At 37.9% G+C, this 16,052-nt stretch overlaps 2 pseudogenes; both read left to right on the top strand.

Moving 5' to 3' along the window:
- The first annotated feature begins 2,848 nt into the window (after window positions 1-2,848).
- LOC149238440 (pentatricopeptide repeat-containing protein At2g03880, mitochondrial pseudogene) lies at window positions 2,849-3,589 on the top strand (annotated as a pseudogene).
- Window positions 3,590-3,592: 3 nt separating this feature from the next.
- LOC149238441 (sec1 family domain-containing protein MIP3-like) overlaps window positions 3,593-16,052 on the top strand; it is a 42,057-nt pseudogene continuing 29,597 nt past the window's right edge.

Consider the following 16,052-nt stretch of genomic DNA (forward strand, 5'->3'; position numbering starts at 1 on the left):
ACCATTGTTCTCATATGATATAATACAAACAGAGGAGTCCCCAGTAAAAAAACTTTGTGCATTATGATTGAATGATTGCATATGTTTCTATTGTGAGTTTTCCATCCTTAGAATTTAGTAGAAGAAGTTTGTGCCTATTGATCTTAGTGTGATTTTTTAGCAGAGAAATTTCGAGTTATTTCTACATGGAAAACCATAACATTTCCAAAAGAGAATCTAGAGTGTTCCAAATTCAATGTTGTACATTTCATCTCACATGTTAGAAAAAATAATCTTTATTTGTAGTATCATACAGTAAATTAATTTGATATCAATTAGTTTTTTCCATATTTTTTTCCTAATTAAAGGATGGTTGGGTTTTTTAAGTGTTTTTAATGACATTTCAATTCATGGTGTCTTTTTAGTAATTAGTAAATCCAAAGTAAAATATATTTATATTTAATTATATTAAAACTAATAGTATTTAAGGTTCTAGGGATAGTTCAATTGGTGATGGAGGTGATGTAAAATCCTGCAAACCAAGAGATTTAATGTTCAATCCCTATGCCCTGAGTTGATCTACGGAGAGAAAATAATAAATAGTAATATTTGCTAGAATTGATCCATGTCTTGGCACGAAAGAACAATTCGCTGAGTAAAAAAACAGAATTCAAAATGGTTGTTTTGGATGGGGGAACAGAGGGAAAAAAATTTGTTGAATGTAATCACTTGGAATTTATGCACCAACTAATTTCCAAACACCATTCTCGAGGTTTTTGCCATTTTGGAAAAGAAACACAAACCTCAAAAATAGCGTCAGACGCGTCGTGGACTTGACACCAACAAATGCTAATTATTGCAAAGTGATGAATTCGATCACTAAAATACACGCTAATTGTTACTAATCATTGCAAGCGCTGAATTCGGTCAGTACGCCACTGAAATACACGGTAATTGTTATTAATTATTGCAAGCGATGAATGCGGTTTGTACAATGTTGAAACATATTCTCTCCATGACCACCGATGAATTCGGTCAGTTCCACTCGCCACTAATTACTAATTTTGTTCATCTATTAATTATTGCAAGCCATGATTCAGTCAGTACACCACTCGAAGCGCTGAATTCGATCACTAATATACACGCTAATTGTTATTAATTATTGCAGGCGATGAATTCAGGCAGTACACCACTAGAAGCGAAGAATTGGAGTAGTCTACCCAGGCGGAGGAATTGCCTTGTTTCCATCGCCGCTCGAAAAAACCTCCGGCTGGCAATTCCTCCGCCCTCCCCCGCCCTCCGCCACCTTCTGCGGCTTCTGCCCAGCTCTGCCACCCTCCGCATTAATGTGGACCACTGATAGGTTTTTGAGCGACATTCAGATTTCCATCGCCTCTTGCCGCCGGGAAGCTAATTCACCATGGAATTTGAATTCGGAAATAACCCGCGGGCTGCTCTCTCACTAATTCCTCCACTTGGGTAGACTACTCCCTGCCATTCAACTTCACACAGAAGCCAATCCCATGAATCCAGTGAACACTCCTCCCATGGTCGACGACGCAGACTCTTTTACTTATGTCTCTCTCTTGCAGGTTTGCATTTGGAAAAACGATTTGGCAGAGAGAAAATTACTCCATGCACAAATCACTCGGAGAGGATTTACAGTTGTCACCTAAGTCACATGACACGAGGACATGAGACACGGAGGACTCATTTTATATATATTTAATAAATATATATATATATATATATATATATATATATATATATATATATATATATATATATATATATATATATATATATATATATATATACCGAAATATAGTTTTTTATCCATATTAAATTGCAGGTTGCAGCTTATCTAATCAAATTAAAATATAATTACTTCTCAAAGTTCATAGTTCACTCTAAAAAAATAAATAGAATCAAAATTTACTATTTAGAAATTAGAATGTGATATGATGGTCTTGATTCTTGAATATTCAATGTTCATTGTTCAGGTACAACTTACAAGCACATAAGAAAATAACTAAAGTCTAATCCTATTGATTTCCTCTGCCCCTCTTGCGAGAAAATGCCATAGCTTTCCCTTTCCCTCTAGATGTAGATGCTAGTGCTGGTGGAGTTGGCAGTGGAGTTTTCTATGCTCTAGATGCTGAAGAATTAGAAGTAGGAGCTATAGGAGATAGACCACGTCCTCTACCGGTGGCAGGAGTAGCCCGGGCAGGTGGTGTCACTTGGAAACATTACAATCTCCCAATCCTGAAATCCTCAAAAACTGATAAGTCTGCTGCATTTTAAAATGAAATCTAAAATTCCACTTTCTCCATATGAAATGCAATGAGGCCGGAACCACTCTCAAACATCCTGAGTCATTTCATGGTAATGTTAAAAATTTAAGTAAAAGGATGAAAATGAAAATGAAGATTAAGGAGAATGTCACTTTTACTTTAAGAATTTAACATTACCATGAATAGCATATCAATACTAGGGCCTAGACTTGATCATTAGGTTGCCCCACTAAAAAATTATTTGTTTCTTTCAAAAAAAATTGTAGCTTATGTAGGCAACATTTTCTATCAACGGAATACGCGTTTTCTAGATGTAGGACATGATAAAAACCGGCGAATATGTTTCACATTTTACAGGACACAATGAAAAACGTTTTCGACACGTTTTAGGGCCGTTCTCGTGTCTGACACGTAAAATACGGGACACGCGACCTTGGAGGACGTGTCTTGTGACTTAGGTTGTCACACATTAACACACTACTCTCCTCAACGTCTATGTAAGATGTGGGAGCCTGGCAGACGTTCACAGAGTTTTCGATCAAATACCTGAATGTGATGTATGTTCGTGCACTGTGATGATCGCCGATTATGCTAGGCAGAGGGTAGCCCACAAAGCTTTAGGGTTGTTCTTCCTCATGCGGCGAGAAGGCATTCAACCCAATAAGTTCACATTCGGCAGTGTACCCCCTGCTTGCGCCGACTCTGCAGACATTAGAGAAGGATTGGACATTCATGAAAAGATCAGAAGAAGCGGATTGCAGAGTGATTTATTTGTCGCGAATACCCTGATAGATATGTATGCAAAATGTGGCAACATAAAAGATGCACGCTATCTGTTTGACAAAATGTGTGAACGAGACGTTGTATCCTGGACAGCGTTGATTGCAGGGTATGCGCAGAATGGGCAGGCAGAGGAGGCCATGGAGCTTTTCAAGAAAATGTGGCTTGTGGGTATGAAGCCAAACTCCAAAACATATGTTAGTGTTCTGCCGGGATGTGCCGATCTGGAACAGGGTATGGAAATCCATGGGGAAATAATCAAAAGTGGTTTCCAGTCTCATGTTTTTGTTCAAAGTTCCCTTGTAGATATGTATGCAAGATGTGGGAGTGTAGAAGATGCATGCCATTTGTTTGCCAAAATGCGTAAACGGGATACTGTGTTGTGGGAAGTGATGATTGTAGGCGTTACGCGGAACGGATGGGATGAGGAGGCTCTGAAGCTTTTCCGAGAAATGCAATTGGCAGGTGTGAAGCCAAACTCGAAGACATTCCAATGTATTCTCTTGGCATGTGCCAATTTGGGAGCTCTGGAATAGGGTATGGAGGTACATGAAGAAATAAATAGAAGGGGATTCCAGTCTGAGGTATCTGTGGGCAATTCCCTACTAGACATGTATACAAAATGTGGGAAAATGGACAAGGCACGTGAAGTATTTGACCAAATGAATCTCCGAGACATCATATCCTGGATGGTGATGATTGCAGGGTATTCCCAGAATGGGCATGCCGAGGAATCCCGACAAATAAAATTGACAAGTTGAGAAGTCAACTAGAAGTATTGCAGTGGAATGAAGTTTTTCCCACTATGCCCATAACAGCCAAAACATATTCAACCAACTTTCTTTTCTCTCCTCTTGTGGTTTTGCTTGATTTTAGTGTGGCAACACCCTTGGTCAATTTATATACAAATGAAGTTATTTTCTAGAATTCGTTTAGTTTAATGGTCTGGTTCGAAAGCAAAAGGTTGTAATTTCAGCGATATTTTCTCTAGAGAATTGACATGTATACCTCCTTGTAAATTTGGTGTTTTGTCCTAGTTAGGAAAACATGTCAAAAGTAGGCCTTCTATAGGAAACTTTTTGGAAAAGTTGGCTCTGTAGGTTTCATTTTATAATGTTGCTACATTACTCCACAAATTTTGCTAATACAATCTACCAATCACTATTAAAAAAAATTAAGCTCAATTACTTATATTATTAATAATAAAGTCGTGACTTATATTAATAATAGAAGAACATGTTAAAAGGAAATGGTATTCAATCTCAACCTTCATAGTATGATAAATTCTACAAATTTATTCATTGCAAGGTGTTTTTGGGTTAGTCCAACTATTAGTTTCACTATGGAGGGTATTAACATAATTTGGACTTGACTTTTTTTTGAATGGTTAGACTTGTGAGAGTGATTTTGGCTACAGATAGTCAACACAAGTAATTTTGATGCTACTTCATTGTCCTTTGTTAGACGATTCTCCTCTACGGGGAGATGATTCACAAAAACTTGATGCAAAATTGGATATCGAGAGGGCGAGTTGTCCGAGGGTGGATTCTTTAGCTGAGAAACATTATTTTTATGATCAATAGAGTTCTTAGAACTAGTTGATGGCTTCAGGTCTTGTCATCCATGCTATATTTCTTCAGCATCTAGGATTAGAACACCTCTTCAGAAGACAGACCTACACTCTGAAGATGCGTAGGATATTGACACCTTATACACCCGAACGTCGTATTTTTGTAATCCAATGGTTGGGTATAATACTTCCCTTCGCACTTGAGGATGATTTTGTCTTGTAGACCTTTACTAAGGTCCACTTCAATACAGATGCAGATGAAAGTGATGATACCATTTCCCAATCTGTTGTTGTACACTTTGATGAATCAACCTATTGAATCTCCAATGTCTTATAGGATCTCTGGCCATATCCACTGGAGGGGTAAGCTTGGAAGTCTAACCCACACTAGAACAATCCTACGTTTCATGGTAAGAGGGTTAAACTCTTGTTAGGGTCCTATAATTTATAGGATCTCAAGGTAATTGAGTGATGTATCTTAGGAATCCTATTTTGTAAATATTTGTCAATCTTCCAATGATTTCCAAATAAAAAGAAAAATTTGATATAAAATGAAAAGAGGGTATAAAGAAAAAGAATACAGAGAAAAACAAAAGTATTGAAAAAAAAATAAGAAATATTGAACCTCGCCAAAAAAAGAAAGAAAACCAAAAAGAGAATAATATTGAAAGTGTTGCAAGTCTAAATGCCACTACTCATACATAGTTTTTTTCTTAATTTATATAAAATAAAGTTGTGTGCAGCTTATTCAAAATGCCATAATCACTTGCTTTAGTTTAATCATACTACTTAATCATGATTAAACTTCTTTAAATTTCTATAAATTAGATAGAGAATAAAGGTTTATCCAACAATTTAATCTGGGTAAATCATTAGTTAGGTAGAAAATGACATTGACCCAACAGTTTAATCTGGGTCAATAGGAGAAATAAGGGATAGGTTAGATAGTTTTTCTTTCTGCATAAAAGAAAATAAAAATGGGTTTGCTAGTCTAAGTGCACCCTAGAGATTAAAATAAAAAATGCTAGTCTAGCTAAGGGTAGGTAGATTAGGTGGTTTTCTTAAATATCAGCATGCATAAATTTTATCCTAAGTTTGAGGATATGGAAAAAATGGAGAGTGCATGCTATGCATTATGTATTTCAAAATATTTTGTTATTTATCCCTTACCCTAAGTTCAAAAGATAATTATATGCACGGGGGATAAAGTACTTCATACCTTATATTTCCCCCTTATCCTAAGTTTTAAAAGGAAATGATAGAGGTGCAAGTGGATAATTATTTTGTTGTTTGTGATTAAACCTCAGTCATGATCATCACCTTGGGATCCGGTCCCCCGCTCCATCCATGACCCTTGTCCTTTTTCAACCCCCCCTTTACATTCTCCCCTTACTGACATTGGATGGGGGTCCAGAAGGTGGTTTCTTCTGTCGGGCCCTACCCCCTATGTGTTGCATCCTCGTGATTTCACACTCATCCCCACTGGTACTGCTTACTACCCATCACCCCCTCCGAAAACTGCATATCTCTTATTTGTTCATGCCGCACCCCCCATCACTTTTCCTCCACCACTCTCCACCTACCACTTGTCTATACCATTGCACCTATTAAATGTTTTCCCGCTTAATACCCGTTTCTCAGTCAAATTTTCTCAGGTAACCATTTAGTAATGGTCCTGCGCCATTTCCAATGGGACTTTGTCCCAAATGTTTAAATAAATCCAGAGCCTGTCTTTCTCAATTTTTCACTGCTCATTGTCATCTGATATTCATAATTTCCTGCAGCGATCTCCATCAGAGCTTCTTCGCCACCAGGACTCTGACATTCACTGACCTAACTGTTCCCTTTCGCCTCACAGACTGTTATTTCTTCTGAGTCTAGTAAGCCTTCTTTGCATATTCATTTTTGTTTAAAAAACTTCTACAGTCATGCCATCTAAAAATAAGACCCAGGATAAGGCCATTAATCCACTAATTCCACATGTTATAGACCTATATCATATCCCCTTAGTAGACATGGGTTATAGAATCAACGAAATTATGTGTGACTGTGATTTCCTATATTTGCATCATTGGTTAGAGGATAAACACATGGATAAGATAGATGAGATAGGACTCTGAGAGTCAAACCTCCACAAATATATCTTTCCTTCGACATTCCAAGCCCCAGAATTTAACAGAAGATGCCAAGCATGCTCTGTCCCTTCCCAAAGAGCCATAATTGCCCCTACAGGTGACATTCCTTTCAGCATTACAACCAAATCTATTGACCAAATGATGTTGGCCCCTTCTGTGGAAAACGCCGCGTCTTTCTCCTTACAATCCCTCACCCAGCTTTATCAAAAGATGGATTTTGCCACCAGAGCTAGAATTGTTTAGATTTTCTTGCCAGAGAGTGCCCATTTTCCCAAGAATAATCCCCCTTATCCTTCTTCCATTTTCCCAGATCATGCCAAACAGATTAATTCCATCATTTCTTACATTCTAGGCTATCATTCTGATCAATTGGTGGATGAGTCCATCTTATGATTGCTCTCCACATTTTCCATAGATAGTAAGCCCTCTATGATCTTCAATTTCAGTCAATTCTTGGCTGATAATATCCAAAAGAAGTTCATCAAGTTTCCTACAGAGCAGGTGTTCAGTTACACCTCTGTTTTAATTTACATGTTCATCTACTATCAAGCATAAAAGTTCAATTTTGCATTGCAGAAATTGGATGACATAGGGGATCAACATCCAGTGATCTTTTGGACCTCAATGGTCATGAAGGAACAACAGGAATTCACCTACAAGCAGTTTATAGAAGATTTTGTTCATCCATCTATGAACATTCTCAGTAGTGCAGTGCAGCCCCAAATCAGTGAGGAGATCAAAAGAATTCTACATCTATTAGACCAAGAAAAGACCATAAATTGGTACGTGTATAAAAAATACACAAAGATTTGAGTCTATGGATGTGAATTGGCCCCCTAAAAGCTCCCCAAGTACCTCCCAATGAGGATCTTTGCACTAGAATATATTAGGCAGATGTTGAAATCACATGAGATCCACTTTGTAGTGGCAAAGAAGAAGGCACAATTTAGAATTAAAACACAGGTGGGCCCATTTGCATGCAACACAAGGACATCAGATGAGGAGGAAGATAAGATAATGAAGGAAATTAAGTTCAATTTGTGCTTCACATGGTCTTATGACCCCTGTGGCATCATTTCGAAGCTCGGAGTGGACAATAAGAACACTCCCTATATCCATAGTTCTAAGCCAAACATAGAAAAATATGTAAATTAGTTGGAATGGGTAGAAAATACCCTATAGAAAGCTGAAGAGAAGCATGTTTCCACTTCTAGTTTGCAGACTCTTGTTCCTCAGGAAAAATCCAGCAAAAGGCAGAGAGAAGAAGGATCATCATCTACTATTGGAGGTGAAGCCAAAGAATTTAGAATTAGTTATAGAAAGAGACCGAAGGTAACTCACAAACCAGAAGTAGACAAGGAAACTGAAGAACGGGTAGCTATCATTATCACCGATTCACCACCTAAAACTACCAAGTTCACTACATCTCCTTCTAAACCTTCATCTTCATAAGGTCATAAGGAGACTGAGCTAGAAACACACATTGCCCAAACAGAAATGGAGAAGACAATGTTTGATAGGTACAGAGAGATAAAGCTCATGAATGAAGTCTTGAAGAACATCACTTACAACCAATTCCGGAAGAAGACTTCCAACTCACAAAGTAGACTTCTCTCAGTGTTTGATATTGAAACAATGTAAACTTTGAAACGGGAACTATAAACTCAAAACCGCAACTCTGGCCCAAAAACCCGAAACAAACCACAAAAACAATGCTCAAAACGAAAAGTGTGGATACTGGAACGATGTTTTTTTTTTTAGGTGTCAATTTTGCGGCTGTTTTAAAAATGGCAGTGACTACGAAATTTTCTACGAAATTTTCCTGCAAAATATAGCTTCAGAACGAAAGTGTTGATACTGGAATAATGATTTTTTTTTTAGGGTCAATTTTCATACTTTTTAAAAAATGCTAATAAAACCAATTTTTTATGTCTCAAACAAAGTTAAATTTTAAGGAAAAAACACATTAATGTTTCTGGTAGAATATCATTTTTCTTTCCTAAGTATAAATTTAACATGTTTTCAACCACAACATGCTAGATACAAAAGAAATTGAAATTTTTTCAACTATAAAACTAAAAAAACATGACATTATGAACAAATTATATCACTGAATGAATTCAAAAGTCTTTATTTGTACACTGAATAAAACAGACATTATATCTCTAATTTGATATTGCATTGTAGATATTTAAACAATAAAATTTATCATACTTAAGACATAATCCAACAACATAAAAATGCTTCATAACTTCTCATTTAACAAAATATGGAAAACATTAATTTTATTTGAAGATACGATGCATACATTCTTCTCTTTCATCAACTAGTGCCCCATCTGAGTTCACATGCATGCCCAACATTCCAGGTTTCAAAAGTCTTCTAAATCTACGACTGGTTTCAGCAGACTCCCATGTCAACACTGTTCCTTCTGGTAACAACCTTTTCAGAATCTCTGTCGTCTTGAAGCGAAGAGTTCCTCTCTACCTCCCCTACCCCCCTAACCCCCCGCCCTACCCCTAGTAAAATGGTGGTCAACGAAGAATGTTGGGGCATATAGTTCTGGATTTATATCGCTATAATTGTGGTGTTGGCTTTTTTTTGGCAGGTTTAACCTCTGGCTTGAGGTTTGGCCTCATGTCATTCATCTTGATGGATTTGGAGGTCCTTTTCCAGTGCGCGGTAGGAGAGATGTACGGAAATATATCACGAGATCTCACGCCGTGTAAATTTGATTCAAATTAAGATTTAGATATTTGTGCAACCTCCTTAGTCTCATCACTGATACTGTATCACAGCAAAATGATTGCGAAATAAGCTGCGGCTAATAAACAAATACCAAAAAAAAGAGTTTGCCTTGCAGTCCAATGAGATCTAGACAGGCAACCATGGAAAACTAAATCAAATAAATATATCTGCAGGAAACCTGAGCAAAGATCTTAAACCATTCATAATATCGGTTCAATTTCACAATCATATAAACACCCAGCACAAACTTTGAATAAATGGATCTGCACGAAAGCTGGGCCAAATCGGAGCAATATTAAATTCCTCTGCACAAACTTTGAATAAATGGATCTGTACGTTAGAATTGGCCCAGCTTTCGTGCAGATCCATAAAATGAAATCAATTCTACATACTATATAAACCTGAAAAGGCTTGCAAACTTATAATTGAAATAACGCCTAAGATTGCCAAAAGAAACCTCACAATAGCCATTTGCATATCGTTCTGAATCCCGGTTATCACTACGTTTTGTTTGTTAAAAGGAAGATGTATGTATAATAGCTATCAACTATGTTAATCTAATTTAGAGAAGCAATCATAGTGGGTAAACAATGGAGAGGAAACAATCAATCGCGGAGTTAAATGGTGTGGCGTCGCTCCATTTCCTCTGCCCCTTAAACTGTATCAGTAATCCCCATTCCTCTAATGTTGGGGTTCTTTACGCACACCAAGATGTAGTTGTTGGTGAATTTGACTCTTTGGGCTAGGTGTTAGTAACTTTTGTATAGAAACCGCTCAATATCTACAGAAACCCGCTAGTTGGGTGGCCAATCTATTGTTGTTGTGGTCACTCTTTCATTCATTTGACTGGGAAGCTCCCCAGGCATAAAAGCGGACCACCTAGACATGGAAAAAAAGTTTTGAGTCACATTGGTAAAGGTTGTGCCATTAGATGCGAGTCGCAGGCCAAGCCTGCTCCAAAATCTAATGTTATTTGTTTGGATTAAAACCTTTAACTGTTGTTGCTCGTATTAGGAGGTGGAATAAGGTGGAATTCCTCTATCATTTAATAGTGATCTAAATTTGGTCTGGGCTCACAATGTATGGCTTTGAATGGTGTCGCTCCATTTCCTCTAACTTTCATGTCCATTTAATCCATGATTATGGTAATTGGTCAAATCAATAGCACACTCTCTATTTTTTTTTACGTTCAATCCACTATTATGGTAGTTGGTATGAAATGGTGCAGACAAGGTTTCTCTTGAATCAATGGTGCGATTACTAAAATTGATTTTTATCAATTATTAACATTGTTATAATTATCACCCATCATTGTGTGACGAAAATTATCCGTTATCTAATCACACTTATATAAAATTAATGCAACTCGAAAATCCTTGAGTACGATTAGACAATTGAGATCAAATTTAGATAATAAACTAAAGCAATGTGATTAAAAATACCCACCCTTGAAAAACATGCAAGCTTCGACGACTCTTAGAGTGGAATCTGAAGGCGATTATTTCGGAGAAAGAATTCTTTGGACGACAACCAATAAAATGGGAATGACAGATTCTACAAATTTCTATAATGGAATGGTGCTCGAGGCGGCTATCCTCAGCATAGCAGAAGATCGCTCGGGGGTGCGGAACAACTGAGAGGCTCGCACTTTGTTTACAGGTCTCCCCCCACATCTAGGTAGTGCACTGTCGGTAGCCCTGGCCCGAAATATAAAAAAATTATCATTGGAACTCTATCTTTGGTCAAGTCAAATAACAATTAGATTATTCATTGACACGTAGGAACTGTATTTATTGCCAAACATTTTCCCAATATCATTGGCTGTCATGCACAACATACATTCTTCCTCTCACGGTCATCTGAGAACACTAGAAAAATGTAACAGTGAAACTTCCTGTCATGCCTGCCTGCGTTGAAACGACTGTTTAAAAACTCACCACTAAGGCAGCTTACATTGAAAATTCGTTCTAAAAGTTTTCCACACATTAAAATATGTACGTTAATAGCAGCGAGTCGATTCTGGGAATTGACCCGCCGCCGGTCGGGTGGGGCGGGGCGGCCCGGGGGTGGTGCTGCGGGCGCGGAGCGCCACCCCCGGGCCGCCCCGCCCCGCCCGACCGGCGGCGGGTCGATTCCCGGAATCGACCCGTTTCCACACATTAAAATATGTACGTTAATAACAGCGGGTCGATTCTGGGAATCGACCCGCCGCCGGTCGGGTGGGGCGGGGCAGCCCGGGGGTGGTGCTGCGGGCGCGTAGCGCCACCCCGGGCCGCCCCGCCCCGCCCGACCGGCGGCCGGTCGATTCCCGGAATTGACCCGCCGCCGGTCGGGCGGGGCGGGGCGGCCCGAGGGTGCCGCTGCGTGGAATTGTTTACCAGCTTGGACCAAGCCACCGGGGGTGCTGGTTCACTGAGTATCAGAGCGCTGGTTCGAGGAGTATCAGAGCACAGTTTATCTGCTCTGCTAAAATGGAGTGAGTCACTAGTTTTGTGACCATGGATGTTTGTGCTCTTGGGGCAAATGGTGTCAGTCCAAATGTTGAACGAGGAGCGAGATAGTTCTGGATGTGTAAATGAAGATGAAGGATGCCAGTAGGATAGAAATTGTCTTTCATTCTTGTTGGTGAATCAGAGACGGTTCTCGCGGTGTGATTTATTAATTAGAGGAAATATCGATTTTAACATAGCTAAGGAAAATTGACAGTTGCACGAGTTGTTTAACTATTGTAACAAAGTCTGGTGCATGGTGTATATATGATTGAGGTAAGTATGATAGTAACTGCATGATTTTTATAGACCTCCGTGAAAGGGAGACCATTCTGTCTAGTTGTAGTCGACGGCAATAAGTACTATAGTCGAATGCTTCTGTTCACAGATTGTGTAATAGCGTGATTTCTATTTACCGGTTGCCACCTGTCGACTACTTCGCCCATCTTAATTTATAGTTCGACTTGTTGTATTATTGACAAACGAAATGAGAGATTTTATCACCAGAAGCGTTATAAATGTTGTATGACACTCATTATCGGCACAGGGTAGGTTATCATTGAGTTGAATAATGCCTACATACTAGAGTAACAGTCATTATCTCAGGTTACGTGGCATATTGGTGCAGAATATGGAATGCCATCAATAACCAAAGACTGCCACGATCCTTAATTTAGAGTCTGCTCCTTTGACTATGCACGAGAGGCACGCCAATTATCTCCATGGAGGTTCATGGAATTCTATTACTTGGTTGTATTAGCTAGCTTTCCTTTCTGGTATTCTCAAATTAGGTTGGACATAATTGCTTTCAAGTCTGAAATTCTCTATAGTCTGACGTTCTCTTCAATGTTTATGTAACGACTGTCTATCTTTTCGCTGGCCAGGTAACGCATACATGCTATTCCTTTACGTGTACTATAGGATATGTAAAGCATTCTTCAAATACATCTCCTACATACATTCCATATAATCGTTTGATCCCATAAACCCTGTATCACTTCCCCTTGTCATTGTTTTGAAATCAATCCACCCAGAGTTGATTCTTGATTACTTTCCACTTTCACCACAGTATCACAACTGAGATTTTGCAAGCATGTATCTGTAGAATTTATACACCTGTTGGTGGGAATACTGTTTGATAACCCACTTAGTAGATTCCTCAATCTTATGCTACTACTGTATCGATTTTTCTTCCTTTTGTATCAGGTCTATTGTTGATTTTGATCGGCTATTTTCTCTTGTGACTAGTTCACTTGAGCTTCTCGGTGTAATGTAAGATCTTGCGAGACCGCTATGAAATCTTCAATGCAACTTCTTATCACAATAATTGATATTTATGTTATATATTTTTTACTACGACCTCCACTTGACATCGCTGATTTAGTGGCTTTCATCTGTGTTGAAGGATTTTAGAAGAATCATGGTGATGCTATGAGATGAACCATTGTAAATTACTTGTTCGTCTCTTCCTCCGTCCCTTTTTCCTTTTCTTTTTTTTATTAATTGCAGAACCATTTTCATATCAATAGCAGTTCTTGTAATCGTAACTCATATGTGCATGAAGTGATTATCAATATTGTACTTGGATAGTTGCTAGGTTAGTTATCTTCACATAGAGATTACAAGCAATATGATTTAGATGTCAACTCTTCATGACTAATTGTTTACCGGGGGTGCCACCTGTCCAAGCTGGTAAACAATTCCACGCAGCGGCACCCCCGGGCCGCCCCACCCCGCTCGACCGGCGGCATATTTTAATGTGTGGAAAACTTTTAGAACGAATTTTCAATGTAAGCTGCCTTAGTGGTGAGTTTTTAAACAGTCGTTTCAACGCAGGCAGGCATGACAAGAAGTTTCACTGTTACATTTTTCTAGTGTTCTCAGATGACCGTGAGAGGAAGAATGTATGTTGTGCATGACAGCCAATGATATTGGGAAAATGTTTGGCAATAAATACAGTTCCTACGTGTCAATGAATAATCTAATTGTTATTTGACTTGACCAAAGATAGAGTTCCAATGATAATTTTTTTATATTTCGGGCCAGGGCTACCGACAGTGTACTACCTAGACGTGGGGTGAGACCTGTAAACAAAGTGCGAGCCTCTCAGCTGTTCCACACCCCCGAGCGATCTTCTGCTATGCTGAGGATAGCCGCCTCGAGCACCATTCCATTATAGAAATTTGTAGAATCTGTCATTCCCATTTTATTGGTTGTCGTCCAACGAATTCTTTCTCCGAAATAATCGCCTTCAGATTCCACGCTAAGAGTCGTCGAAGCTTGTATGTTTTTCAAGGGTGGGTATTTTTAATCACATTGATTTAGTTTATTATCTAAATTTGATCTCAATTGTCTAATCGTACTCAAGGATTTTCGAGTTGCATTAATTTTATATAAGTGTGATTAGATCACGGATAATTTTCGTCACACAATGATGGGTGATAATTATAACAATGTTAATAATTGATAAAAATCAATTTTAGTAATCGCACCATTGATTCGAGAGAAACCTTGTCTGCACCATTTCATACCAACTACCATAATAGTGGATTGAACGTTAAAAAAAATAGAGAGTGTGCTATTGATTTGACCAATTACCATAATCATGGATTAAATGGACATGAAAGTTAGAGGAAACGGAGCGACACCATTCAAAGCCATACATTGTGAGCCCAGACCAAATTTAGATCACTATTAAATGATAGAGGAATTCCACCTTATTCCACCTCCTAATACGAGCAACAACAGTTAAAGGTTTTAATCCAAACAAATAACATTAGATTTTGGAGCAGGCTTGGCCTGCGACTCGCATCTAATGGCACAACCTTTACCAATGTGACTCGAAACTTTTTTTCCATGTCTAGGTGGTCCGCTTTTATGCCCGGGGAGCTTCCCAGTCAAATGAATGAAAGAGTGACCACAACAACAATAGATTGGCCACCCAACTAGTGGGTTTCTGTAGATATTGAGCGGTTTCTATACAAAAGTTACTAACACCTAGCCCAAAGACTCAAATTCACCAACAGCTACATATTGGAAAAGTTCAAAAGAGGTGAAATTTCCATCAAGAGTCTGGTATGTGAAAGAAAGAGAGAGCACAACTGTGATTTTCGCATTGATTTTTAAGTTAATTATTATTTTTTGAAAAAAAAAGTTGTTATTATTATTTTTTTGACATGAAATTCATTAAAAAAACTATTATTTGACCATTTTTAGTTAATATTTTTGTATCAAAAGTGTGATTTTGACATGTTAATTCTAGCAAAAAATTATCAAAACGTTTAGTTTTTTTGTTATATTTATGTTAAAAATGGTTATTTTTTATGTCCATTGTTAAAAAAATGTTGTTCTTTAGAAACAATTATTTCACGTGGATTGAAAAATTAATTAAGGATGTCTAAATATGTAGATTATCTAAAATTCAAACTATCGACTTTCTAATTTAAAAACGCAAAACAATAAAAACCCCACTAAAAAAAAAAAATTAAGATAGAGAACAAGAAAATATGAATACAATGACGACTTCAAAAACTATCAAATTTAGAAAATAATTTTTTACATTTCACACACTAGAAAATTTAAAGTCAAAAAATAGGTCTTTTAAAAAAAGGGTGTGATGCAGAATACTCACTTTTTAAAATCAGGATGAAAATCACTACCATTCACTACCATTCTAAAACTTAATGCACATGAAAAAAATTAAAGTTCCAAAAACCATGTTCTAAAAAAAACATGTGTATTCTGCATCAACACTTTTGAAAATCGGGTCATTTTTTTGCCACCTCTACAAAACGGGTAACAGTATCAGTTCTCGTTTCAAAGTTTACATTGTTTTGAGCATGGTAAAATGCAGATGGCTTTTCTTGAGGCCCATAGTTCACAGCCCAAATCAGCAGCTAACTATAAGGGCACCACTTTTGAGTTTAGTACAAAGGACATACATCCCATCGATCAAATGGAAATGAACAAACAAACTAGTGAGATGATATCCTCCACTCTGACTAACACTGCCATGTCTTTATCCAAATTACAAGTTTCTTTTGCAAATGTACAGTCA

The sequence above is a fragment of the Pinus tabuliformis genome, chromosome 8, assembly GCF_031772625.1.
Source record: "Pinus tabuliformis cultivar Carrire ecotype Pingquan chromosome 8, CPIR1, whole genome shotgun sequence".
NCBI classification, from domain to species: Eukaryota; Viridiplantae; Streptophyta; class Pinopsida; order Pinales; family Pinaceae; genus Pinus; species Pinus tabuliformis.